The sequence below is a fragment of the Mastigoproctus giganteus genome, chromosome 12 (assembly GCF_048544385.1).
Source record: "Mastigoproctus giganteus isolate SK-2022 chromosome 12, ASM4854438v1, whole genome shotgun sequence".
Taxonomy (NCBI): domain Eukaryota; kingdom Metazoa; phylum Arthropoda; class Arachnida; order Uropygi; family Thelyphonidae; genus Mastigoproctus; species Mastigoproctus giganteus.
In genome coordinates this window covers 44,817,251-44,844,793 of record NC_143586.1, presented here as the reverse complement: position 1 = coordinate 44,844,793, position 27,543 = coordinate 44,817,251, and the positions used below count along the sequence as shown (strand labels likewise).

At 38.5% G+C, this 27,543-nt stretch overlaps 1 protein-coding gene and 1 pseudogene across 2 annotated transcripts in view; one reads left to right on the top strand and one right to left on the bottom strand.

The window, feature by feature from the left end:
- LOC150077002 (neurexin 1-like) overlaps positions 1–27,543 on the top strand; it is a 265,455-nt gene that overhangs the window by 78,287 nt on the left and 159,625 nt on the right. The window lies entirely within an intron of this gene.
- Positions 26,419–26,760, bottom strand: LOC150077003 (protein GVQW3 pseudogene; annotated as a pseudogene).

Here is a 27,543-nt window from a genome sequence, read left to right as displayed (position 1 = left end):
ATCTGAATCTTCTGAACCTCTCGTATCAAAAGTGATTATGACGTAGATCATGAATCCTACTATAATGCTTTAAAGGTTAGTTGAACTTTTTTTTTTATTAATCTTTCTACCATACTTTCATGGAATCATTTAAACGTCTGAGGATTTGAGCTCGAGCATTAAAAACTTTTTTGTAAACCTCAGAGCCTAATAATTCGCTCTTTTTTTTTTTTTTTTTTGGCGTCTGCCAACGTCAGACACCATCTGTCACTTCCAAGCATGGACGCATCCACTAAAACAAAATCGCATCTTCGAATCGTCCACCTGCATTGCCATTACTTTGAACTTGATCTATCCAGGCGTATCCCCTAGAAAACAGCGTTCCTCTTGCAGTGGCAATAATAGAACGAAGAGAATGTGGTGTCATTTCACGGCTAGCTACTTACGAGTAGATCGCGCAGCCATTCGGTGGTCGCAAGACAGAAGAAAAGATGAAAAAAAGGCTGTGAGGGGTAAAGCAAGTAAGCCGCTAATCACGAGATGTAGCATAAGCCACCGGAAAAAGGAGACAATGATGGATAACTTCTGGGAACGAGATAAATTAATCTGATCGAGAATTCCTAGGGAACAGTAGCTCCCTCTAACGACTAATGGATATGATCGGTGGAGAATTCTACCACGGATGAGGTGATCTGCTTTGCAATTTCTTTCTTTTCAATTTCTTTAGCTACGATTCCAAAAGGAAGAATAGTTTCCCACCTTTTAGGAAAGATTCAGAAAAACCAAAAAAAAAAAAGAGAAGTTACAATTGTTGAGAAAAAAATATTGTTTAAAAAGGAATGATGTATTTTATTAGTGGCCAAACATGTCAAGATTTTTATTTAAACCACTTACAATTTTGAACAATAAAAGAGACTTAATTTGCATTGCGTGATTTAAAAGCTGTTTTTATCAGAGGTAAATTACGTTCAACATAATTAGTGTCGTTTGCTTAGAGAGAATGGGGTGATCTGATTCTTTTTTCCATGCTCGTAATGTAATAAAGCTAAATTATGGGAACCATTTGAGAATCTTAATTACTTTGGACACACTAACTATTTATTTTCTCTCCTCATCTCTCTCTCTAGACTTAATTGGTTGTTTATTTTATATATTCTGAATACAACGGATGAAATACAGCATTGTGTGCCTAATAATATTACAAAGTAGTGTATATATGAAGATAATTTGTTGTTTTTTGGTTTGTTTTTTTAATAGGATGCTCCGAATTTTTTTCTTTATTTTATTCAGAAAGAAATTGAAAAGAACTCTGGGAATTATTCTTCTATTAACTCGGTATTCAATGGCACAAATATCTACGTTTTAAGAAATGTTTCCTTTCCTTTCTGTACACAAAGTGACAACGAATATACAAAGATTTGCCATGGCAACCAAAGAACTTCACCTACGCATCTATTGTAAAGGCAAATATTTACCACCCAGAATGGTTTCATCAATAATAACGTACTTATAGTTTGCAACTACATCTGCCAGCCTCATTAAAGAGGATAGATGGCACTGTGAACTGGTGCGTCACATTTTTTTTTCCCCATCGTGTACATTTATAAAAAGATAGCATTGTTGACAGAATTCTCGCACTCTACAGGATTTAGAAAGGATCTGTACACGCTGTAAAGTAATAAAATACGCAGTTTGTAAAATGGAAAATTAAAATTAGACTATTATTGATTAATATTTAAGATATTTAAACTTTCCTCTGGCGCCATCTAGAGACAATTTAATACTAAAATCTCTTTTTTTAATGCAGATTAAAGCAGGTTTTTTACATCATATTCGTCTGATGTTTTAAATTATCTTCTCTTAGTCCTCATTTCCGTAATGATGTTTGAATTTTTTTTCCCTTTTTTGCATTTCGAAGAAAAGGTAATTACAAGATACTTTCAGTATGCAGAATGGAAAGCTTTGATTGAAGAACTCGTTAAAAAAAAAAAAAAATTCTGCAACAGGACTGCTGATGTTAGTTAAAATGCACTCCTTTCGTGGCTGGTTATTTTAGATCCAAAGCAGAAGCCTGCTGTCAAGGATGTTGTCCAATTACAGTCCAGTTGACTTCATTCACACAGGAGTTCTCATAATAAAGAAGCAACAAGACAGGTAGATAGTAGTAGTAGTAGTAGTGGCATGTGATGCAAGAAAGCAAATGCATGAGCTTATGCAGCATCAGCCAAAAAAAAAAAAAAAATCACACCATTCCCTCCAAATGCCTGTCCAGTTCCTCCTTAAATTTATTCAACCTATCAACTTCCACAACGAAAGATGGAAGTTTGTTCCAGCAATTAACCACCCGCTGGCTAAAGGCAAATTTCCCCACATCTATTCTACATCTGTCCTTTCTTAATTTGAATTTATGCCCCCTTAGGTTCGTAATCGGAACAAGTGGAAGGATCCCATCAGAATTCAGCGTGCTCAACCCATTCAAGGCCTTATACACCACAGTCAGATCACCGCGCAGGTGCCTAGTCTCCAGTTGCTGCAATTTGAAGAACTTAAGCCTCTCTTGGTAAGAGGATCCCTTCATTCCCCTCACCAATCTTGTTGCCCTTCTCTGTACACGCTCAAGCAAATCTACATCCTTCCTAAAATGAGGCCTCCAGACCTGTACGCAGTACTCAAGGCGTGGCCTGACCATTGCCTTATACAGAGGGACAATCACCTCCTTCTCCCTGCTAGCAAAATTCCTATATATCATTAACAAAGCCCCATGACCTGCCCTGGCAGCCTGTCTGCATTGCTCAGAAAACTTCATATCTGACTGCACAATTACTCCCAGGTCTTTTTCGTTTTCTACCACCTTAAGTGTAGTACCACACAGTTGGTACGTTTCTCTGGGGTTACTTCTACCCATATCCAATACTTTGCATTTGTCAAGGTTAAACTTCAGTTGCCACTTCTTAGCCCATCTGCCCAAATTATCTAGATCCTACTGCAGTAGCACACTGCCATTACTGTCATTAACAACCCTGCCAACTTTGTATCATCTGCAAACTTCGACACTAAGCCTGATATTCCTTCATCAATATTATTGATAAATATACAAAACAACAGTGGACCCAACACCGAACCCTGTGGGACTCCACTAATAACATTAGTCCAAGAAGAGCAGCACCCATTGATTACCACCCTCTGTCTTCTCCCACTTAACCATCCTTTTATCCATTGCAGCAACTTACCCTTAATATCATTCTGCTCCAATTTGTACAATAGTCTTCCATGCACAACAACAGTGTCAAAAGCTTTCCTGAAATCCAAATATATGAGAACAAAATTATTTTTTGCATCCAGTTCCTTTGTAACCACATCATAATATCCTATCAAATTTGTCAGACAAGTCTTTCCCTTAACAAACCCATGCTGTGTTTGAATTATTGCTGCAGTCTTGTCTAGATGATCCTGCAATGCATCTTTAACCAGTGACTCCATTATTTTACCCGGTACGGAAGTTAAACTAACTGGTCTGTAATTACTCGTGTCACCTTTCGATCCCCCTTTGTGAATTGGGTATACATTTGTACATCTTCAGTCCGTGGGAACCTCCCCTGAGTCCAAGGACGCTCTCATAATTATGGGTAAGGGTTTGCTTAGTTGCTTTGCCGCCTCCTTTAATATAACTGGATAGATCCCATCCACCCCAGGTGCCTTTCTTATGTTTAACTTCAACAATTTCTCCTCCACTTTGCTCTCAGTTATTACAAAATCATTAAGTACCCTGCTACAATTTGATGACCTTCTGCCATTTTCAAACTGTAATGATTCCTCACGTGTGAATGTAGATGCAAAATACTCATTCAGTTTGTTTGCTATCTGAGCAGGTTCATCAACAGTCGAACCATCGATATCAAGTGGACCAATCAGATTCATCCCCTTCCTTTTAGAGTTTATATAAGTAAAGAAATCTTTGCTGTTTTTCTTAGCATCTTTTGCCAAGGATTTCTCGTAATCTGCCTTCGCCTGCCTAACCTCCTTTGTGACTTGATTACAGACTAGCTTATATCTGCCATAGGCTTCTGAGTCGCTTGATAATTTATATGCATCCCATGCATTTTTCTTCTCTGCCACGAGTCTCATTAGTTCATTTGATAACGATTTAGGCCTAAACCTTGAACAATATTTCTTAATAGGTATGAAACTTTTAGTAGCATCCACAATTAATTCCTTGAATGCTTCCCACTTAGAATTTACTGTTGGTAACATCGTCAGTTGATCGCACTGTACAGAATTTAGAAACTGTCTGAGACCACTGTACTCCCCTTTACGGAAGCAAAAGCCCTTTCCTTTACCCCTGACGGTAGTTACTTCTTTGAGTAAATCCCACTTCAGCACACTGTGATCACTGCCACCTAGTGGTTCCTTTATCTGCAAATTCTTAATACACGAATGATCACTGCTGATAACCAGATCAAGAGTATTACTTTCTCTGGTTGCCTCTCGAACATGCTGCTGCAGAAAACAATCATCCAATAAATCCACAAAAGTGTGACTAGTGTGTGAGTGACCAACCCACAAGTTCCAGTCAATATCTGGGAAGTTAAAATCCCCAATTATAAGACATTCCGATTTACTGGCCCACTCTATTTCTCTGTACAATTGTTCATTGTAATCATTCGAGTCATTAGGCCTATAACACACTCCTACTCTTATTTTTGCTTTCGCAAAAATAAGAGTAGAATAAGATAGATAGATTGAATGAAAATCTTCGTGTAGAGTGGCAAATGACAAGAATAAACAATTTTCAACTCTCCTTCCCCTGACTTATCTCCAGAATTTTCCTTAATACAATTAACACATTAAGCCCCCAACGGGTCTAATAATCTAATTAGATCCATCAACCTGGGCAATGACTCCATTATCACGTGCATCGTCATGGACATTGGGTCAAAATTGGTTATAGTACAAATATTTTTGGCTCGATCTTTCATTATGTGATTATTTTTACACTGCCTTTTCAAAATTAACCAAGAACACCATGGAATAACGATGAAATAGGGAAACTTCGGACAGGTACATTTCTAGGAGTTGTATAAGAATTACCAAAAAGGTTACATTACAGAAGTCGATATAAGATGCTCGAAAATATGGTCACATGACATCAGTATGATCCACTCCAGCGGCTAAACAGGCCTGACAGCTGTGAACCAACCATGCTCCATTTAAGGGTGTTTATAAGATCCTGTGGCAACAAATTCCATTCTTCCACCAGCGCAGACTTAGCTCACCAAGTGACTGAGTGGTTGGATGTTGGTGTGCAATGGATTTAAGTCTGTGATCGTGCTGGCCACAGCAATCGTTGGATATCTTCAGTTTCAAGATATTCCTCCACCACTTGAGCTCTATGTGCAGTGGCGTTGTCGTGCTTTATGATACCCCTATCAAAGCATGAAGGATGTAGCCACATAAGAGCATCACCTCCACAATAAGTGTCCATTTTTCTCATGTTGGAGGGATGGTACCGCATTCCTCGTTGTCTCCAGACGTCTAGAATCTGTTTGTATGCTAAAACGGGACTCATGAGAGAACAGAACTGTGCCCAATTTTGTCCATCATCATCGCAACTTACACTTCGTGTTCTGTTAATTTTTGTCGGGCAGTGTAGTTCTATTTTAATGCGGGAATTGATCAAACATGCTTTCAAAGATTAAAGTTTCCCAATTAAGAATGCCACGCAATGTACAGGAAACTCAACAATAATAAACAATTAACACAAAATAAGCCAGCAGCCATTTTTGATGATTATAAATAAATGTTCTTTTTAAAACCCCGAAGCTAATGTACAATCCACTTGGTCCTCCACCTCCTTAAAAAGCAAAAAGAGTTTTAAGATTATCAAAACTCATCTAAAAGTAATCAAATCGTGTACAATGGTGGGTTGCTGCAGAAAAAGAGCGCTTTGAATTATTCAATTTTCCTGCACAGCTCATAAGCAGTAATTGCTGAGTGTTGGGAGAAAAGTCCATTACATAAAACTGGAGATATGGTTTATAGCACAATGCTAGTTTTCAATACATCGGGTATTGCGTCATAAATAAGAATCTTTATTTGCTGTAACTGGCCACAAGGCGCGGGCCATAATTGTATTCGTGCATGTGAGGTATAGTTTTATGGGGGCCATTACAAAATTGTTGATAGCATCGCTTATCCATAGCGATAGCAATTGTACGCATAGATTAATAGTCTGCATCATCTTACAAAATATTAAAGGTAAGTGGATACCCCTGAAGCCATCCCCTCCACCACTTTTTTGTTGCTTTATTAATTAACAATATGCGTCTACTACGATAAGGTTTCTTTATGGGCTTCTATTCATCTGGAACCCTTTCCTCATTATTCTCCATAGCGATGTTAATCTAAGATGTAATGAAAAGTTGATGCGGAAATGTAAATCTCGATAAAAATTATTATAGGAGTCGTTCTCCTAGAAATATTCGAAGAGCAGTTGGGTGTAATGCCCAATTAATATCGCTTTGATTTTTTGAATTATTAGGGAGGAAAGAAATAATGAACTTCCCAAAGATTATTGGGAAAATGTTGCCAGGAGAGAAAGAGGAAAAATGCTTGCTTTGTTATAGCAGTACTAGTATGAAAGTGATACTAATAGGACCTATTATGAACAGATTTTGGAATTAAATTCATTTTAAAGCTAGAAAACGTGATCAATACTTGAATGGCCATGGAAGAAAATCACTATTTCCAATAAAGTATTTCTTCATTCTAATTATTTGAGACCTTTGATAGTCTCAACAAATTATAATCAAGTAAAATCCTTCATCTTCCCATAAAATATTTTAATTTTATTTCATTAAAGCATTAATAATAATAGCAATTTTGGGGAGGTATGTACATTGAGTTAGCTTTGCCTTAGCGACATCTACCTAATTGTAGAGCCACCTTTTTGCCCTTAATAAAGCCCGTACACTTCTTGGATGGTGTTGCATGGTGTCCTGGGGAAGTGCTACCCGTACGTTGCGCATTGTGTCCATCAATAGACGCACATTGTCAGTGCATGGTCGTAGCATTTAATGTTCTTTTCTAGTAGGTCCCAAACATGCTCAATTGGGTTGAGGTCGATTGAGTTGGACAGCCATGGGAAGAAGGAGAATTCATTGTCATGTTCCTGGAACCAGTTAGCAACCTGCCGAGCTTCGTGGCCTTTCTTGTTAGGCTCCAGAATTGTCTGTATACTTTGTCATCTTGAAGAGGTGTACTTGATCGGCATTCCCATTGAGTCGTTGTTTAACGGTGATCAGAAGATCTAGGACATGCCAACAAAGCAGTTCTCAAACCATGGGGGGGCACCCCTTGGTTTGGGAACTCCGGGGATTCCTCCATGAATTACATGGGGGGGGGGGGCTTATCCGCATTTGGCGAAAGCAAAACCAATGGAACAAACCCACCGTGTGTAGGTGTGAAGTACCGTTAATCAGTGTGATGTTGTGTTGGTGTTGAATTGTTCTACTGGCCACTTAGCCCAGAGGTCCATAGAACATTATCAACCTCGTCAACTCTTTTATCTTATCTACAGTCGGTTCGTCTACCTTTTAGTGTCCATACCAGCTGGGCTCTGAGGGGGTAGGTAAGAAAATAATACAAGCAAGTAAACAGGAATGTAAAATGCTGAGAGGTAGCGTTACACAAAAGTAAAGACTAAATAGATGAATTGAAGTCCATAGCTATGGATGAGTTAAAGTCAAAATTCTAAGTTCATTAGCAGTTCACAAAATTAAAGGTTCCTGAAAAAAAAAAAGAAAAAAAGAAGAGTAATTTTCACAAAAGAACCGAGACCAAATAGACCAATTGAAGTCCAAGATGGTAGATGTAGAAGAATCCATATCAAAGTCCATAGCTATAAAGACTTCAAATCCAGGAAGTTCAACAACAGTTATCAAGTTCACATTATGAGGAAAAATTCATGGAATCAACAATGAAATGAGGGGAAATCATAGTTTTACAAACTCGACTACACTTTATCTCGTGTCCACCACTGTAGGCGCCTGCGTTCTGGGTGTTTAGTGGATAATTTCGAGGCGGTGGAAGAGAATAAAAATCAAAAGTAGTTCCTTGCATTCGCAGTTTTATGTCATACCAGTTTACAGATTACCATCGCAAGAATTCGAGTATAGCGCGAGGAAGCCATGGGCGTTTTCTGCACTAACCAATAAACAATATATACTCCCTTACCAAAATTACCAGAGCACTTCTCTCAATGTAGTTAACGGTGCAAATGAGATGGCAGGAATAAGTTTTAAAGCGTGCAGGCAATATCAATGATATCACCAAGGCTTATTCGTCGGATGCCATAATAACGTGGCTGATTAGCCACTTCTGGACGAGGATGGCGTTGGTTTTTCTCTTGGAAATTCGGGTTTTTCGTCCAGTAAACAGGCAAATCCACCACAGCACACGCAATTTGCAGAGAGTATCTCCGCGCAATTCGAAAAACAATGCAGGTTGACAACTTTACTATTGGGGAGGCGTTGTATTATCCATCTATCTAGAGAGAGGAAGAGTGGCAGGTAATGAGGAATAAAAATAATAAACCCAAAGATAAAAAAGAAAACGAATAAAAGTAGAGCATACAAACGAAGCCCCAGAAGAAGCAAAACAAGGGATTAGGCTGAAGAAAACATCAAAATAGGCTAATGGAGAGGACGATTCTCGAAAACAAGCCAAAAAACAATGTAAGTAGCAACTTAGAAGCAGAGTCGAATGTGACAGAAGTGATGCTCACAAACAGGAAACTAGTGATTTGGGAAAACATCAATGGATCCGAACCAAAGCATCTTTGTGCCGTTGCTATGACTACAGCCATCAATAGAATATTACTGGCGTACATGTTGTGACAACCATTCTCTGCCGTCATCCATTTCTTCTCTTATTCCTTCGTTTACTCTTCTCCCTCCCGACGAAGGAGCGTAGGAGGGAGATGAAATTGCCGCAATACGCGGCTGTTGGATATAAAGAGGAGGTTCTGATGATTTAAAAACGTAGTGTGACAGTGAGCCACTGATACGTGGTTGCTATGGAGACTGGTTAGGGGGAAGAATAGTGAACGTGCCGATTGAAGTTTACCAGTCGCAGGCAAACACGAATTATCCATTTAAGCGTTGATAAGTTATCTCGAATGACATATTCGTGAATAATATAAGCGAAAAAGGCAGAATAATTTTGGATTATAATATGTGGTACGTGTAGACAAGAAGTCTAAATGAATTTGGGATTTATTTACAGTAATTAGACTAGAGAACTAATGTACATTGTGTACATAATGTACAGAGAACTTCAAGTTCCAGTATTTAACTTATTTTTCTAAATAGGGTAAGTCAAAAAGCCAAATTTCGTCCTCGTGAGTAGCACAGTGGATATAATAACCACCATCCCGAAGGTGGACAATGCCTTAAAATTCCAACGACTCGAAAAATGGGCTTTTTCACAATTTGGCTGAGTTAGTCGGTCTCAGGCAAGGATAGTATGGTTTTTTCTCCCAGAAACTGGTTTTTTTGCTCAGAAAACAGGCAAATTTACCACTGAATGCACGCAATTTACAGACAATATGCTGCTGATTCATACAATCCACAATCCTTCCACAAATCAAATTTGGTGTACTTCTGTGGACATTTTGGTATTCATGGTATATTACGGACTTTTTTAAAACTTCCTGAATATTACTTAATTTCACCACCCTGTTTGGTTTTCGATTTGTAAATTAATAGCTGTTTTTAACTCAGTTTTTACGCTGATTTTAGAAAGATTATTCGTTTTTTGCCATCATTTAAGTTGATATCATGAGTTGTTGTTATTGAATGTATTAAGTTTGGAGTAAACCTAGGATTTGTAAACTAAATCTTCATATATTGGCAACACTGCCTTCAGTAATTTGTTTCTTGATCTTGAGATCTTGATCTTGATCTCCATGCAGCAGTATTTATCAGTGTGAGCTCAGTTTATATTCGAGTTTATCCTGTCAAACCTGCGTTGAAAGTGAGTAAAATGTCTTCATACAAGTGTTTGAACAATCCGAACTTATTTTGTTATATTTGTGGAAGTTATGCAGTCCTCAAGCAAAGACAAGAACAATATGTGTATTGTTCTTTTATTGTAGTTAAACTTGGTGACCAAGATAAGCAATGGGCTCTACATAAGGTTTGCCGAACCTGTGTTGAAGCATTGAGATTGTGTAAAAAAGCTATGCCATTTGCAATTCCCATGATTTGGTGGGAGCCTACCAACCACTGTGATTGACTGTTACTTTTGATTAGGTAATGTAGAGGGATACAATGCAAAGAGTAAGAAGAGAATTGTGTATCTAATATTCCATCTGCCATTAGACTAGTCGCACATGGAGATAACTTGCCGATTCCATTCATGTCCTCCACTTATATTGGAGAATGTAGCAGCAGAGAGTGCTGAAAGCGAAGCTTCTGAAGATGAAACTGGAATCTACACGCCTGGAGATGTTGAGTCCAGCTCTCAACTCTTTTCACAGCATAAACTTAATGAAATGGTAAGAGATTTAAATTTATCAAAGGAATCTGCAGCACTCCTTGGTTCTTGACTTAAGTCAAAAAGTCTTCTAGCACATGGGACATTTTTCTCATTGTACAGACACAGAATACGAGAACTAGTCCCCTACTTTTCTTAGGATGATTCTATGGTTTTTTTGCATAATAGAAATGACTTAATGAACTATTTAGGAATTAATTACAATCCTACACAGTGGAGACTTTTGTTAGCTCATCAAAGAGGAGTCTCAAAGATGTGTTCCTCCACCCTTGAGACTCCTGTTTATTGGAATAAATATGAGTCAATTCTAATAGTTATCTCTGTGCATTTGAAAGAAACACATGAGAACTTGAAGAAACTGTTGACAAATAGTAAGTATGAAGAACATGGTTGGTTGGTCTGTGCTGACTTTAAAGTGATAGGCATGTTACTTGGGCAACATTCTGACTACACAAAAATGCCTTACTTTTTGTGTGAGTGATGAAATAGTCGGGCAAGGAGTAAACACTGGGATGTCAAAGTCTGGTCAAAGAGGGGCAGCAGTTTGTTGCCTGGTTCAAAGAACATAGTTCATAAACCACTGGTAGTCCCCAAAACTGTCCTCCTTCCATCCTTGCACATCAAACTGGGTTGATGAAACAGCTTGTGAAAGATTTACCTCAGGAAGGAACCTACTTCAACTGTCTATGTACTAAATTCCCATCTATCACCCAAGAGAAGCTAAAACAAGGCTTTTTTTTTGGACCTCAAATTCGCAACCTAATGAGGGATCGAGATTTTGAGGAAACTACGAATAAAAGGGGAAACAGGCATGGATTAGCTTCAGGCCTTTCTTGAGAACTTCTCTGGAAACAAGGGTCTAGACTACAAGAATATAGTTAAATTTATTCGCAAACTTCAAGAAGCTGGGCTGCAACATGAGTGTCAAGGTATATTTTTTTTAAACTCCCACATTGACTATATTTTCTTTCGTGAATTTTGAAGAAACCTAACGTGATGGAAACAAACGAGTCCTTTTTAAAATGAGCATTAGAAAATAATTTTTTTTTAAATGAAACTAGGCGGTCCTAGCCAGCTTTTCCGGCAACCCTGCCACTATTTCCATCACTGTAAAAATAATATTAACACATATCTTGTACTGCTCACTATACAGCCATTTGTTACCATCCCTGTGGCCGTCCCTGGCAAGGTCAGGCGCAGTCCAGGGTTTGTCCCCGCCAGTGTCTTTTAAACTGAACGGACCGAAAATGAAGTTACCACTTACTTTTCAATTGGTTTCACATTTAGAAAACGAAAAAAAGGTATCTAAATAAACTTCAGTAGGGTATTTAAGCCAATAAATTTAAGAAAAGAAATAAAACTCGTTATTCAACTGTTTTATATAAAAAATAATCACATAATGAATGCTATTTATTTTATATATTTTCACGGGTAGGGGACAGTGGATCGTATTAAATTTAAACTTCGGGACCACCACAAAGTTACAAAACATGCTAAACTCAAAAACACAGCTCATACTTGACAGCATTCTACTTGAACCCCTCCCCCAATTTCACTGAATGTAATTATAGTGAACTAGACACGCCACCATTTCAACTTTAACATTTCGTCTTAATCGATTACAGTCGCCATAAATTTCCAGACCAGTCATATTCATCAATATCCTCCTTCTCATGGCTTCGTATTCTGTAGTTTATCTAAGTTCTCAGACAATTGTCACAACTGCTTTATCCCATCCTATAAGCCGTGTTATTTTTCCAGGATACTCCAAAGGAGTATCTTAGAAAAATAACACTTCAAATATGAATGGAATTGTTTTATTAAGAAACATAGAGATGCAAAATGGCATCTGTAGTGGATAGGATATAGTTGGCACGGCAAGAAGTTTAATCAGTAGGAGCTGAAAGAAAATGCTAAATTGGGGATCTGAAATGGGAAGAAGACTCCCATTAGCATCATCAAGATTATTAGTTTTATCATTAAAAGAGTGCCCTCGTGGGTAGTACAGTTGGTAGGATAGCTGTCCTCTCCAGACCAGGTAGAAAAGACTTGAGTTTGAGTTCCGTTGATGATGGAGGAATTTTTATGAGCCTTTTTCACAACGTGGCCGAGTTAGTCGGTCTTAGGCGAGGTTAGCGTGGTTTTTTCTCCCAGAAACTGGTTTTTCATCCATCAAACTGAAAATCGACCTCAAAACACACAATTTACAGACAGTATACACGGAGCAATTTAGCCTTAGTCGTTGATGCTCCTCAAATCCTATTGCAACAACATTAAAATAGTTTTTAAGAGTTGAAATTTTCAGAATAACAGGAAATTATCTCGAGAAGTAATAATTTTCGTGACGCCAAAGTATCCCTCTAATTGGATTGGAAATGTATATTGAATATTGTAAATTATTGTATATTGAATATTGTAAATTATTTTTTGTCTTCTGTAATATCTTCTTATATCATTTTAAAATATCGATTGAGCAAGATGGGTGTTCCATGGAGTATATTTTTGGACTTTGATACTTAAGACTACTTGAATTCGAATAGAATTCTCAGAATTAGATAAAAAATGATCTTTGCATATGTTGTTAGTGCATGCTCACTGTTTCGATATGATTCTAAGGCTCTCCTTTTTCTTAGAGTTTACAAGAAAATAACAACGAATGAACCTCCATCTTTTGTTCCTTCTCTCTCCGAGAGTGAAAGAAATGACTCTCGATACTAAAAACGTTGCAGGCTTAAATGGAAGTTTGCACGCTCGACAGTTGTTCTTACTACTGTTAAAATCAATAGATCACTGCCCCTCATTCCTGAGTTCTGCTGCACAACATTCAATTCATTTTGCCCATTTATTTCTCTTTAGCTTTCTTTTCATCCTTGCATCTCTGCTTTTCATGTTCACAATCTTTGTTAAATGTAGAGTGGGGGAGAAAGAGAAAAAGAAACTTCTTTGATGTCGTCCTTGTAAGAGAAGGCAAGAATGATGATCTTTGAGCGATGAAATAATATGAACATTTCTTTTGAGTCTTTGTGAGTTTGCATTTCTCGAAGAAAATTGAATTACGAAGTCCGTGAGCTTCTTTGGGAGTGATGTTTTGTTTTTTTTCTTCTTCATATGACTGGGTTTTGTAATGTATTGGCTTGTTAAGAGTAGATCAGATGTCCAGAAAACCTGACATTTCCTTTTTGCAGTGAACAGAGATGTATCAGATAACAACAATATAGCTGCTGCTGATATCGTATTAACTTTCAACACCAAGGCAAGATCTCTCTTAAACGATATTAGATCATGGCCAACATTTTCTCGCTGCAACTGTGAAATATGTTAGGCTGTTTGATAATCGATTATCAGCTAACGTACCTCAGGGATTAAACTATTCTATGTTGTACTCAAGAAGTTTACTCAAACTTGTGATATTTACAAGGGATTTACAGTGGATTACTGGTTAATTGACTTGCAATTTGTACAAAAGTCCGCAAGAATATTCTAAATAATTCCTGAAGTTCTGAAAATGATGGGAGCTGCTGTTTCAGATTTATTACAGTTTCTGCAGAGAAGACTGTGAAGGCGACGAGGGGGAAGTTATGAAATTGTAATTAAACCATCCCATTAATAAAACCAATAAAACATGGGCTAAAAATTTGGTGTCGATTAGACGTTCCTTCTCGAAACATATTTTCATTTATATGTGCGGATTCCTGTTCTTTGGGAAGGGTCTATGGAATCGCATTTTATCTTAATTTCCTATAAAACTTTTTCTTCTTGAGTATTACTTGAATATTCGAAATTAATATAGATTTTTGTGGGGGAGAACTGGGGGATATCGAACCGGAATTTATCCTAAAACATTCCCAGGGACCAACAAAGCATAAAATGAAAATTTAGTGTCCATTTGACTTCTTATCGAGTAATGTCCAAACATTTAGTATTAGTAGTGGAAAATGATGGAAACAAACATTTACAGAAGCTGCCAAAAAAAAAGCTTCCCAAATTAGCTGTCCAGCCCTTCTAATAATTTATCTATTTTTATCTTAAATTTATTCAAACTACCGACTTTCAAAACAACAGATGGAAGTCTATTCCAACAATCAACTACCCACTGGCTAAAGGCCAACTTCTGCACATTTATCCTGCAGCCATTCTTCCTCATGTGTGTAGAGTGAGCAAGAGGAAGGATACTATCAGCCCTGAACTTACTCAATCCATTCAAAGCCTTAAACACCTTAATCAGATCACCTCGCAGGTGTCTAGTCTCTAGACGCTACAATTTGCAGAACCGAAGCCTTTCTTGTTAAGGGTACCCTTTTGTGCTCTGACTAATCTTGCTGCTCTTCTCTGTACCAACAGATCCACATCTTTCCTAAATTGAGGCTTCCAAACCTGTATGAAGTATTCAATATGCGGCCTAGTCTTATACAACTGGACATTTATGTATAGAGAATTCCTAGAATAAGATTACTCTCCATCTTATTTGCCGTCCACGGTCTCTTCTCCCTTTACGTTATAATCTAGAGCTTTCCGTGGAATATATATATTTGTATTCCACGGAAATCTATATGAATCTTTATTTATTCCTACCCTGCAGGTGATTAAGCCAATTTTTCTAATAATCTTCTATTTCGTTTACTATATTAGTTTCATTAAGCTGTTTTTCTTTCCATCTAGTCCCATCTTATGACCTAGAAGGGGTCATAAGAATTTCATCGCCTAATTCAATACCTAATTTTCATTTCCATATTTATTCAAAACCCAGTTTTCACTCCCATTTATTTACATTCCCATCTTCTGTGCTTCAGACTGTAAATGCCTGTGCATATATCTGTATATGAAAATAATTCTTTTCAGTGCCGTGCTTGTGCCCTTCCTGGAAGGTAGATTGGATCTAACAGAATTCCCCTGTCGATGACTCAAATTACAAATATTATTAATCAAAAATTTCAGCCACTTGCGGAATATCTAATTCCTTTTAACCTATTGATAAACCCAACAAAATCAAGTAAAACTGCATTTTCGCTGAAGCATAACCCCCCACCCCCCTCCCACAATCCAGTCGGCTATTGGAGATTCATTAATACCTATCGTTCTTTCTCAAAACGACTTTGGAATTCGGTTGGACTCGAAACTCCTATTTCACCATCATGTGACCCAGCTTCTTGTCTCCTTGGAAGGCGAAAAACCAACTATTTTGTGTTAAATTCCCCCAGCTAGCGTGTAAATATATTACCACGGTCATATATCCTACCTTACTCTATAGGGTCCAAATACGAGCTTAAGCTCCTCAATGAACAGTGAAGAGAGTATTCACAACAAAATACAGGCTCCTTAAGTGATGATAACGAAATTACACCTACATCAAGGGTAAAGAACCAGTGTTTAGCATTTCCAGGATACCTAATGAATATAATAATTACATTAATATCCGAGCTGAATTTTTAAGATGCATGTTCCTGAAGGATTCTTCCCAGTTGACTAAGATCGGACCCATCCATGATACCTATCTCAGTAATTGAGTTTATTCGTGGAGACTCTTAACGCACACGCTATTAACTCTTCTAATTTCCGAATTGTGACTTCTTAAGGTTTCCAAGAGATAAATATTACCGTCCCAACAAATTGCATCCAGAGATCCTCTAAAACTATTGAATAGTCCGATCGATAAACCTATCCCACAGTTAGATTCCATTTTTTCCACCCATTTTAAGTTCATTTTTGTAGTTTCTTATGGTGTTAAATCCATGGACAGGACCGTGGATTGTATACTACCTTTTGATTACGAGTATCAATAAAGATCGTTTATTTATGTTTTAGTTCTGTCAGCTGATTAGTAGGATTCACCTACGTCACCATGCACATAAAATAAATAAATTACATCGTAACCTTAATACTACCCAACTGTAAGCACTTATTTTTAATTCTTGGGATCAAAAAGAATCTTCTGCAGTAGCACGAAACTTGTTTACAGTTTCTTCAATAATTTAATGTTCCTGTAGAGAAACTGAGAACAGAATTACTTATTAATCTCCAAGGCATAGTTCATACGTAGTTATTGGTCTCCTGCTTAATTCTGATGTCTGTGGTCAGCTATTTCTGTTTGCTCCTGATTTCTTTGGAAGCAAAACAGTCCTCAAGTGACTTCCCTAAAATTCATACTCGGGGAGGTCGCTTGAGAACCGTTTGCGTGTAATATTCTCGACTACAGCCTTCAAAAGATCTAAAGGAATGCGTCCCCGTTGGTCAATGACCAAACAAAACTATCCATCCTCATTTCGCTGTGCCAGTAATAATAGCTCGAAATCACGCTGCATATGATGTCACCGGAATTGCGTATCACTTAAAAGTTTCATTAGTTTTATTTCAGCAGTCTAATTAGCATATCAATGGATACTTTCAGATGAGTGCCCTCCATAACAAACACGTCCATTGTGTGATTTCGGTGATGTGGTTAAGTTGACTTTGGAGAAAACAGTCATTTAACTCTTCTAATTAAAATTTCACCACTTTCAACATACCCTGCTTCACCCGTGGTTGTAATCACCAAGAGAGAGAGAGAGATGCAGTTCCTGTGTTCTGAAGTGGGTTTCCCCAAGGCAAACAATAGTTGCTGAGTGACGTAAGCAATGATGGATCAGCTTAAGCGCGAAACTGGTCTTTAGAGATCGCTAGTTCCTCTTCAACACAGGCTGCAAGATGACCAGTGGCAGCTGATGAAAATTTGATGGTAGACGTGACTATGCTGAACATGTTTCCTAGATTAACACGGTCCTTTCATTTCAAATGCAGCAGTCTGTTCGTTTATATTGGCAGGGCCGGAGAACTAGATGTTGCAGACGTGCCTAAGTGCAAGGCGATTTTAACATAGTTAAGTGTATAAATAGCAAATATTTGCGTGCAGTTACTGCGAATTGTGCTCAACTTATTGTACTCTATGAAGAGGTTATTGACCTATCAGGGAGCCAGATGAATGATAATGTTGGATTACATCGAAGAAGGTAAATAACGTCGCAACTAATCTTGGGAAGTTTTTTTCTTAATCGCCGGCTGAGAACTGCAATTTTAATTTCATCTTTTTTAAATCGTGAAATCGAAATAATTTTACAAACATGGAATTCCTCTAGGGTCAGAGGAAAAGAATAGAATGTAAAAAATAAAAGAAAATTATCGTATTTTGTTGGTACTCGAAGAAGCTGCTTGAATAACCGTGTACTGGCACGCCAGCCACTCGTCTGTCGAATCTAGGATTCTACTGTATGCCTCACTTCTTTCTATAGGCATTAGGGATTGGGCAAAATGACTCTCTTCAGTGAAATGATTCTTACGGGTCAGTTTAAATTTTCTAAGTAGAAACGTGATCCATTAACGGAAGTAGTTCTTCCACAGGAATGAGGGACATCATTATCCACCCAGGTGTTTCTGTTACATCTCTGCAACTATAAGAAAGTCGTTCGTAAAAAGAAAACAAACATCTCGAAGCTATTTGAAAACTAATGCCAAATGATTCTGTTTTTCAAAAAAAATAAAATAAATGAATAATAATAACCGGTGAAGAGATGGAAGCCATGAGAGAGGGAGAGACATACAAATATCTGAGAATGATGCAGTTAGAAAACAAGGGGATCAAGGCCCGATGAGAAATACCATCGGAGATTGAGAAGCCTGATAAAATCTGAATGGCGGGAACATGGTCACAACCACAATCTAAAGTGCTCCTTCGGAATGGTACATTGAGCGAACACCGAGCTGGAGGAGATTAAGAGATCGTCAAGGATAATGATGACCATGAGTCGCCAACACCACCCGAAATCGGACATCGAGAGAATAACAATTTCCCTTAAAGAAGAATGGAGAGGATTGACTGACCTCATTGAAGAACAGAAGAAAGTGATTAAGAACCAGTGGGATTACTTCCAGGAAAACACAGCACCAATCTACCAAGCCATAAGAAAGATAGACAAACGGTACACATCACTCGACCTCAACAAGGAGACCACACTCAGACAGAAGAAACAAAAAGAGAAAATATGGGCGAAAAAGACACTCCATGGCAGACACTACTGTGACTTCCATCAAGAATATATAGATAAGATGGTTTTCAACGCTTAGGTCACGAACGGAAGGCTCTTCCCTGAGACTGAAGGATATATGCTCGCCATCCAAGATCAAGTAATCAACACCAGGAACTACAGGAAATAAATACATCGTCAAGGACTCCGGAGTAACGGATGACACATTTCGTCGATGCCACCTGGCCCCAGAAACAATCCGGTACATCACCTCGGGATGTAGGGTAACCCATATGGACGACATTCAGAGACACTACCAGGTGGCCAGGATAACACATCAAGCTAGCGCAAAAATACCAGCTGATCAAAGAAGGAGTGCGAGCCTCAAGCCGTACTAGAGACCTCTATTACAGACTATACTGGGACCATGCCATAATAACGGACAACACTATCCCGCACAAAACACCAATCATAACCCTCATCGCTAAGAAAGAAACGACAGCCTACCAGATAGACATAGCATTGCCCAACACCAGCAACCTTCAGAAAACATACGAGGAAAAGATCAGAAAGTACTCAGGCCTAATACAGGAAGCCAAGGATATGTGGCATATGGAACAGGTGATGACGATTTTGATCATCGTATCAACCACTGGCATCGTGCCAAAAAGCCTCCGAACGTAGCAGCAATAGGCCTTCTAGAAAACACTTACATGGAACTGCAATCCTGAACACCTGTAGGACAGTAAGAGAGTTCCTTGACTTTCACTTTCTTATTCCTTTGGAATAAGAAAGTGAAAAAAGACGACACAGAACAGGAGTAAGTTCAGGAACACAAGTTTTGAGAACAAGTGGAGATATACCATCAGGACCTGGAGCTTTCTTAGCATCGAGATTGTTCAAAATCCTCTGCCACCCTTTTGACGGAAGACTACAGGAGGCATTGAATGGAGTTTACTGGGAATTGTAGGAGGTGATTTACCAAGATCATTAATACACGAGTTGGAAGAAAAGTAGGATACTAGCAGGTCAACTTTATCTTTGACTGAAGTGGCAATAGAACCATATGATTTTGACAGAGGTGGGAGCAGAGATGGGCAAAAGTTGCGGCCAATAGTTTTGGCAAGAGACCAGAATGCTCGGCTACCATTTGGACAAGAAGCAAGTTTTATACTATTAGCCAGTCGAAATCTAGTTTGGACTGATTAATAACTGCTTTACAATTGTTGAGAGCTTTGGTGTAGGCAGAAAATGAACCTGGAGATTTGGATTTAAGCCAATTGCGATAAGCGACATTCTTATCTTGAACAGCCTTAGCACGTTTATTGGAAAACCGAGGTTTAGATAAAAGACGATATTTTAAGGTGGAGTGTGGAATAAAGGATTCCGTCCCTACAAGAATAATTTCACTCACACGATCTGAGTAAACGTTGACATCAGAATATTTGAAAGAGTAATCCTGTCAAGGAAAGAAAGAAAGAAAGGAAATCTCGAGATCATCCCATTTTTCATTCTTCTAATTCCAAACAACACAAGGTTGAGAATGTCCACAAGAGAAAGCCTTCATTGAAGAAGAGACAATCACCAAGTTGTGATCTGAGGTGCATAGAGGACTATTCGCCTCGACCGTGCACTTAGAAGGGTTGTTTGTGAGAAAAAGGCCAAGCGTGTTGGATGTGTGGTTAGGATTGTATGTTGTTCTGGTAGGTAAACGAACAATCTGTGCAAGGTCATTAGTAATTGCAAAAGCCTCAGCATCTCGACCAGCTGGGTTCGTGTGACTAGAAAAGGGAAGCTAGCTGAAGTTTTGAACATTAAAAAATCACCAAGGAAAATTAGCTCACTGTTAGGAAAGTTTGACTGGAGAAAGTCAAGTTTAAAAGAGTTCCAAGTGATTAATGGAGTTGGGAGAACGATAAGGGCAATAGATGAATCTCTATCTCTGCCACATTTGACAATGTGGCAGAGGGATTTTAAGCCAAAGAAGATAGAAAAGAGGAGATTCTAAATTACTAAATTTTTGACAGGGAATATCAGAACGGACATATGCACAGTACTACCTTTGAAGAAAAAGGAATCATTTAGCGAATAATTTGGACAACTGAGATGAGCAAGGATTGAATCAACCGATAATGGGGATTCTGTCAAGTATATTGGGTTGGGCAGACGAGGAGATGTTTAGAGATGTTTAGATCTTTTCGCAGATAGTAGATAGACCTGTAGATAGTCCACCAGACCGAACCTATCGGTAACTCTCTAGGAGGCTTTCGGGTCAGCTAGTGTACAATCTCGCTTCCTCCAGTCACTATCTGGCTGAGTAGAGGTAGCGAGATTGTACACTAGCTGACCCGAAAGCCTCCTAGAGAGTTACCGATAGGTTCGATCTGGTGGACTATCTACAGGTCGGCCTGAGAACACCGTTTTAGAACTGTACCATCAAAAAGCAAGGAAGATTTGATCTCGCTATGATGTCCATCCTCAAAGGACATCAATCATACTGCACGATGGAAAAGATGGGAGGGTTACCAGAGTTTTTCTCTGGGGACTAAACGTGGGTTCCACCACTTCAAGCCTCCGCTAAGTAAGGTGGTGGTATTGCACCTCCACCCCTGTTTGCACCCAAGTGGTCACCTCCAGTATGCTTTGTGCCGTATTTCAGGACTTAGAAATGGAGTTTATGCCCAGGGTCACTGACATTCCCACCTTATGAATACAAAACACAGATTATGCCACAACATAAATTGGTTTTTCAAGAGTTTCATACGCAATAAAATGAATCAGGCATTGGATCAGTAGTAAAAATGTGAATGACGGATTTTCAAATACCAGATCGACTGTACGTAAACACCTTAAAAACAAAGCAATACTGGAATTCTGTTCACAACGCTTTTAGAGAAATTTATCTAAAAGCTCACCGTGCCTTGCAGCGAAAAAGCAGGACTGGATAGAAGGAACAGTAAAGGACAGAGAAATAGGACGAATAACAAACATGTGGAGAGAGAGAGGGGATAAAATAAGGAAATGAGAAGTGTGTTTACATCAAGAGTAAATGCATATCCCGTCTTCATTGCCACCAGGTGTTTTAAAAACACCCGGATGAGAAAATCCCATTACCCGTATGTTCTATAAATCACCACTCTTCCGTTTGCCGATACCGATCCATTCCCCCAGAAGTGCCTACGTCTTCTGCGCTCAAGGCAGTAATAACTAATGTACCCGGGTATGTTTACTTTTGGCCTGTTCCTTGCCGATATAGCGCAGGGAATCAAAGAGAGAGAGAGAAAGAGAGAGAAAAAATTCGCTATCTGGTTTCGCCAATAGTGCCATTTAGTGTTATCGACTTGAGGCTGCGTTGGTTAATTTCCAAGAGTTGTCTTTGATGTGCAACAAACGGCTCTAAGAATCCCCACCTTCGTTCTTTAATGGAGGTGATAGAACGAAAAAAAAGATGTATTATGGTTGTTAGAGATCTTTTTGAATTCAATGAAGCCTTCGATGTTTTTTTTTTCTTCACGATATATGTGAAGTGAATTAAATATTGTTTAATTAATTAACTTTTGAATAATACTAATTGAATACGCATCTTGCTGGGGAATATTGATTTTATTTTTATAATGAGAGCACAATGTGGAACCTAGTTCCTGGCTCTCCACAGAATCACAGATCCGAAGAGATTAATCCCAGCTGCAACAGCCAGAAGTCCACAGCCAGAACTGCAACTACGGACTCAGCCGATGGTCAACAGTATGAACTGGGGATATTGAAGGAGAACAATTGTCTTTCTTTCTCAGAGTTGCTCCATTGTGCCAACCATACAGTCCTCAGCTCATCATCAACCCTCCTTCGCACGGATGGAAAATCAAGGCTATTGGTCGCTACCCCAACCGGGCAGAAGCAGTCCCCAAAACATTTGTCAGGGAGCTCCTTTCTTTAAGGCAAATAAAAGAGAAAAACTGGCCAGAGGTTCGCAGACAACTTGCCCGCTAAGACACATAAAGCCTCAATAGCTACTGTTTTACAAGCCCTGGTGATGCCCAGAAGAGCAAAACGCTGAGCCGAAAGGAGAGTTCTGCGGACATGTGAAGTTCAACCCGCCTTTCCCAAGCCCCAGCTGCGTATGTCATGGTTGGAACATAAACATTGTCATAAAGAAGAAGAGGAAAGTACAGAGAAATGCAGCAGAAAGCTAGTACCCCAAAAACGAGACCTCAGGAATTTAAAGTGATTTGTGCGTCAGAATAGAAGTCCCATTTCAAAGAGAAATATGTAGCGGAAGTTGAAGAATCTGTGATTTGGTAGTCACGTGCCTATACTAAGCCACTTCTTTCTGTTTGTACCATACTTTCAACCTACTAATTGTAGGTTGAAAGTATGGTACAAACTTCATGAAGCCATGCATCCAGACTGTCTCAATCCACAACTCAAGCGGTTCCGGTTGGTTCGGACTGGGTTTGCTCATACCGTTAGATAACGTAGTGGAATCCATTTGAAAGATGTGTAAGGGCTGCAATTACGGCAAAAGGTGACCCTACCAGATAATGAATAAACATTTCTAATTTTTTAGCCAGTGAGTGAACTAGTACACTCAGTTTCTGTCCAATTTCAATATCATGGAAACTGGACAAAAATTCGGATGGTGGATATCAATTTCTCAATCCAAAATCTATAGGAAATTAATAACAAACAATAAAAAGTATTATAAATTAATGAAACATCAGTGTTAGGTACAGTGATTGGGAAAGTTTTCCTTGACAGCATAATGATTCAGTGGAGATATTAGTTAACCGATTTCAGCCAGAAGAGAAAGTAAAAATTTTCAGCTTGCACAACATGCAAAATACGTTATGACAAATATTCTCCTTTTTATATGAACCTTGTGGTTTTGCAGCAGAAAGGAAAAGGCAAATGTTGGATGGGCGAATTATTTCAAACATACTCTTAGCTTCTTCTCCTCCATTAGCATCTTAGAACACTGTTTAAACCTCTCCTCCTCTTCCTTCGTAAATTTATAAATCCTAATTAGGTTCAATCGAATCCTGAATTCAACAGTAGTTCTAGATAAATCTGAGGAAGAGCGTTAAGTTCCTCCATGAATTCAACACTGAACTTTCACGCTTCCAAATAAACTATTTCAACTTCCCCACCTACCTCTTATTTAGGACTACTCTTTTTACAAGTTTAGTCTATTTTCTCTGTTTACACTTTTCTTTCATTTTTTAAGCCTCTCTTCATTTTCTCACCGACTTTACTTTCCATCTCGAGCTCTCTAAAATCGGAATGTTCTAGGCTAAAACTCAAATCTTCCACAGTAAGGCCCATTAAACTCCATATGCCATAAATTCATCCTTTGTGACAGAACCGTTCCTTCTAGACCAGTATAACAACTCTCCGTAACCCCCCGTACCCCCAGCTCTTAGATATGAAAGGGACTTTCTGGGAGGTTGTAAAGAAATGGGCAAGAGCTGCCTAATCCCTCAGCGTCTCGCGCGTGTCCATTTGTCAAGAGATATCGCTGTCATTTCTCATTTTCCCGCCACATTCACTTTTCCTCCCCTCCCCGTCTTCCCACCCTTTCTGACGGAGGAGCCGAGACCAATCCCAAGATGCTCCATCCGTTAACGTCCGTAGCCAGTAACACGTCCATAACCTTATTTCCGCGTTTGGCGAAACGGTGACAGAGATTAATAGCGGAGCGAGTAGTAGTGACAGATATTGTCAGAGTGGGAGGGGTCATAGTGCAAGGGGGGAGAGGAAGCTATGCTGGAAGGCAGCGCTGAGTGGACTGAAAAAAAGTGACTTAGTCCACACAATTTTGGCAGTTGTGTCACTTACTTGCCGATTTTTCTCTACGTTCATTGTCCGCCTTGTCCAAGTCACTCCGACACATCGGAGATGTACTTATCTGTTGTTGCTCAGAGAAGGGAACAGAAGGGTATCGCCCGGAATTCCGTTGTGAAAGTAAGGGTCAAAGTGAGCTGCGGACACATCTTATCTCTGTCCTTGATGTCGGCCATAATTACCGAAGCCGTGACCTCTACTTACCACCCACTGTTCTTGTCTTAATACAACTTCTTTCGTCACCACATTCTTGTCTTAATGAACAAGTTCTTCACACATCCTCTTAGCAGACAGAGTTTGCTCTCAAAGTATATTTGTTACTTCTTTTAGAATTACAAATCATGATTTTACTGATCAGTAAAATCGATAGTAGTAACTCCTGTTGCGAATTTATTGATTCGTGCAGCTCTTTGGTCCATGCCATGGAAGATTGGTTAATATCGCCTTTGTGACCTATTACAGTGATGTATCCTGCGCGGATTGAAGTTATGATACTCAAAAATCTTTATGGTGGAGGGTGAGGATTATTAGTTGTTGGAAATGTAGTTTGTGACCAGTGATCACCAACACGAAGGTGAAAATAAAGTCATAATTTTTCTTTTCAATTACTGAACTTCTTATTAAGGATTCAGCAAGTATGGAACTGGAGGAAAAGCAGGACCATTTAAAGGAGTCCTCACTGATAGTGTTTAATAAATTTCCAGCCTTTTTCGCCATATCTGTCTCTCTATATTGTATAATTTAATATGGGATTCATATGATGTAGGAGACCATCAGTAAATTTCGATTTTGGATTCATGTTGAACGATTTGGACGTTACGCAAAGAGCTTATTTATGAGAGCAATTCACTTTTCCATCTTTGCTAATCATGCTAAATGGGGGATAGGTTCCTCCAACTGATTTGGAGGAACACAACGCTTCTTTCCTTATTTGCGATGATAGTTTTATGCAATGATTTATAGATATTTCTGAATCCATAAAAATAACTCCAAAATTCATTAACTTTTGAACTTGTTTCCTAGTTCGAGGAGCATATTACTCAAATAATAGTTTCGTATGAAAATATATAGCCAATGTTTGTAATTTATATTGGTTGTTTGGATTAATATTTAATGTAAACTTTCCCAATGGTCTTTAAAACAGCACTCCCATATCCCTAATTGATTTCGGATTTTATCACGTTTCCCCCATTAAAAATTCCTTAAAAGGGTCTCAAAACAACGTGCTTGAGGATAGAGCCACTCATCACAATCTTTAAAATTATATTACGCGTCAAGTATTCAAAAATATGGGAAGAACCTGATTTTTGTGTATTTTACGGAAAATCAATGAGAACCTCTTCACTTCTAGATGGATGAAGGCTATAAATGCCCATCTAGCATCTGGTTAAGGTGATGATCGTTTCTTATACAGGAAAAAAAAATTTGAAGTTACTGATTTCTATTCTAATACCTCATTTCTGTTTCTCAAGTAGAATAAATTTTTGAAGCGATAAATTCGAAAGGGAAGGGGACATTCAGCAATCCAGGTACAATGATCGCGAGCCAATCGTCAGCGTCACTCAGATGATTACCATCTTATGCGATAAATACTCAAGGGACTACTAATTACGATGATAGCAGTTTTGTCAAAACGATTAGTTATAATCTTATTTGGTCTATGTAGTCATTCCAGCGAATAAACAGGAATTGTTGATTTATCATATACAAGGTGTGGGTGAAAAGAAAGGTAAATATTTTTAAAATCATTTATTATTTTAAATACAGACATTTCAATTTTTGTCCCTTGAAAGTACTCTCCAGCCTCGCCTATGCAACGCTCCATTCGCGATTTCCAGGATCTAAAACAGTAGCAGAAGTCCTCGAAAGATACTGCCTTTAATTGCGGAGTTGTGTTCTTCTGAATGTCTGATAACTCCTCAAATCGTTTTCCTTTGAGGTGGACTTTAATTTTCAGGAACAGAAAAAGGTCTGAAGGATAAGACCGATGCTCTAATGCTATGATGTTGTTTACCGTTAAAAATTCTCTCACTGTAAACCTCTCATACATTTTTCATGCCCAACCGCTCTTCAAAATTGTTCTTACTTCTTCTTTATCAATGTGTAACTGTTCTACGATTAGTCTAATGATCATCCGATGGTCTTGGCGCACGATCTCTCGAATTTTTTCAGCATTCTCATCTCGCATTGAAGTTGGTGATCTTCCTGTTTTCTTGTAGTCGTGGACTTCTTCCCGTCCCTCTCTGAACCGTTTGTGCCATTCGTACACACGTAGCTGACTCATGGTCTCATCACAGTACGCTTTCTGCAACATCTCCAACGTACCTGTACCAATTTTACCGAGTGTCACTAAAAATTTAATAATAATTCTTTGCTCTAAATTACGATCATTCATTTTTCTGCTAAAGGGTTAAAACACTGATTCACTTAGAGACACAGTTCAATCAAAACTTAACCGATTACAAAGAAACAAAATCTGATCTGTACAGGAAAAAACGAGTTACAGCACAATATGAATGTTGTTGACATGGGCAGTAGTTAGGCGTTGGTAAACAACGATTCTCGTTTCATATTAGCTGTACTTTGTACAAGGCTGGATTTATCGAGATGTAGTGGTATAGTTCCTCCAGAGGGCATCCTAAAGCCGGGTAGGATTCAAAACAATGCAATTACTGGTCCAGGACTCCTTCGACATTATTATTAGAGCCTCTGAAATATCTTCTCCATTGTCCCAGTCTAATTAAACCTTGCATTGATCGCATGCATAAAAAGATTGCCCAAAAATCATTTAAAATGTTATGGTTCAAAAAACAGAATTTTTTCCGATAGGTATTGTCTCTTCAGGGATAACATCTCTCATTTGGCTTACTAAAAATGCTATATATGCCCAGCGATAGAAGGAATACAAAACAAAACCTTAAAACACACCATGAGACAATCGTAAATTTACCATAGAATTAATTTCGAACAACTTTTCCAACATTATAATCTCCAGTCTCTAGCTGTACAATTTTTTAAAATGATCTCAATAAAAAACGTCTGAGCCAAACTAAAACTAGGACTTCTCTGCTCGCTTTCTGCAAATCATGAATTATTTCTTTCCTAAAATTAAAGATATTCTCTTGGCCCATTAGAAATTCCTATTTTTCACCGAAATCCTCCTGTTTAGAAATTTAAT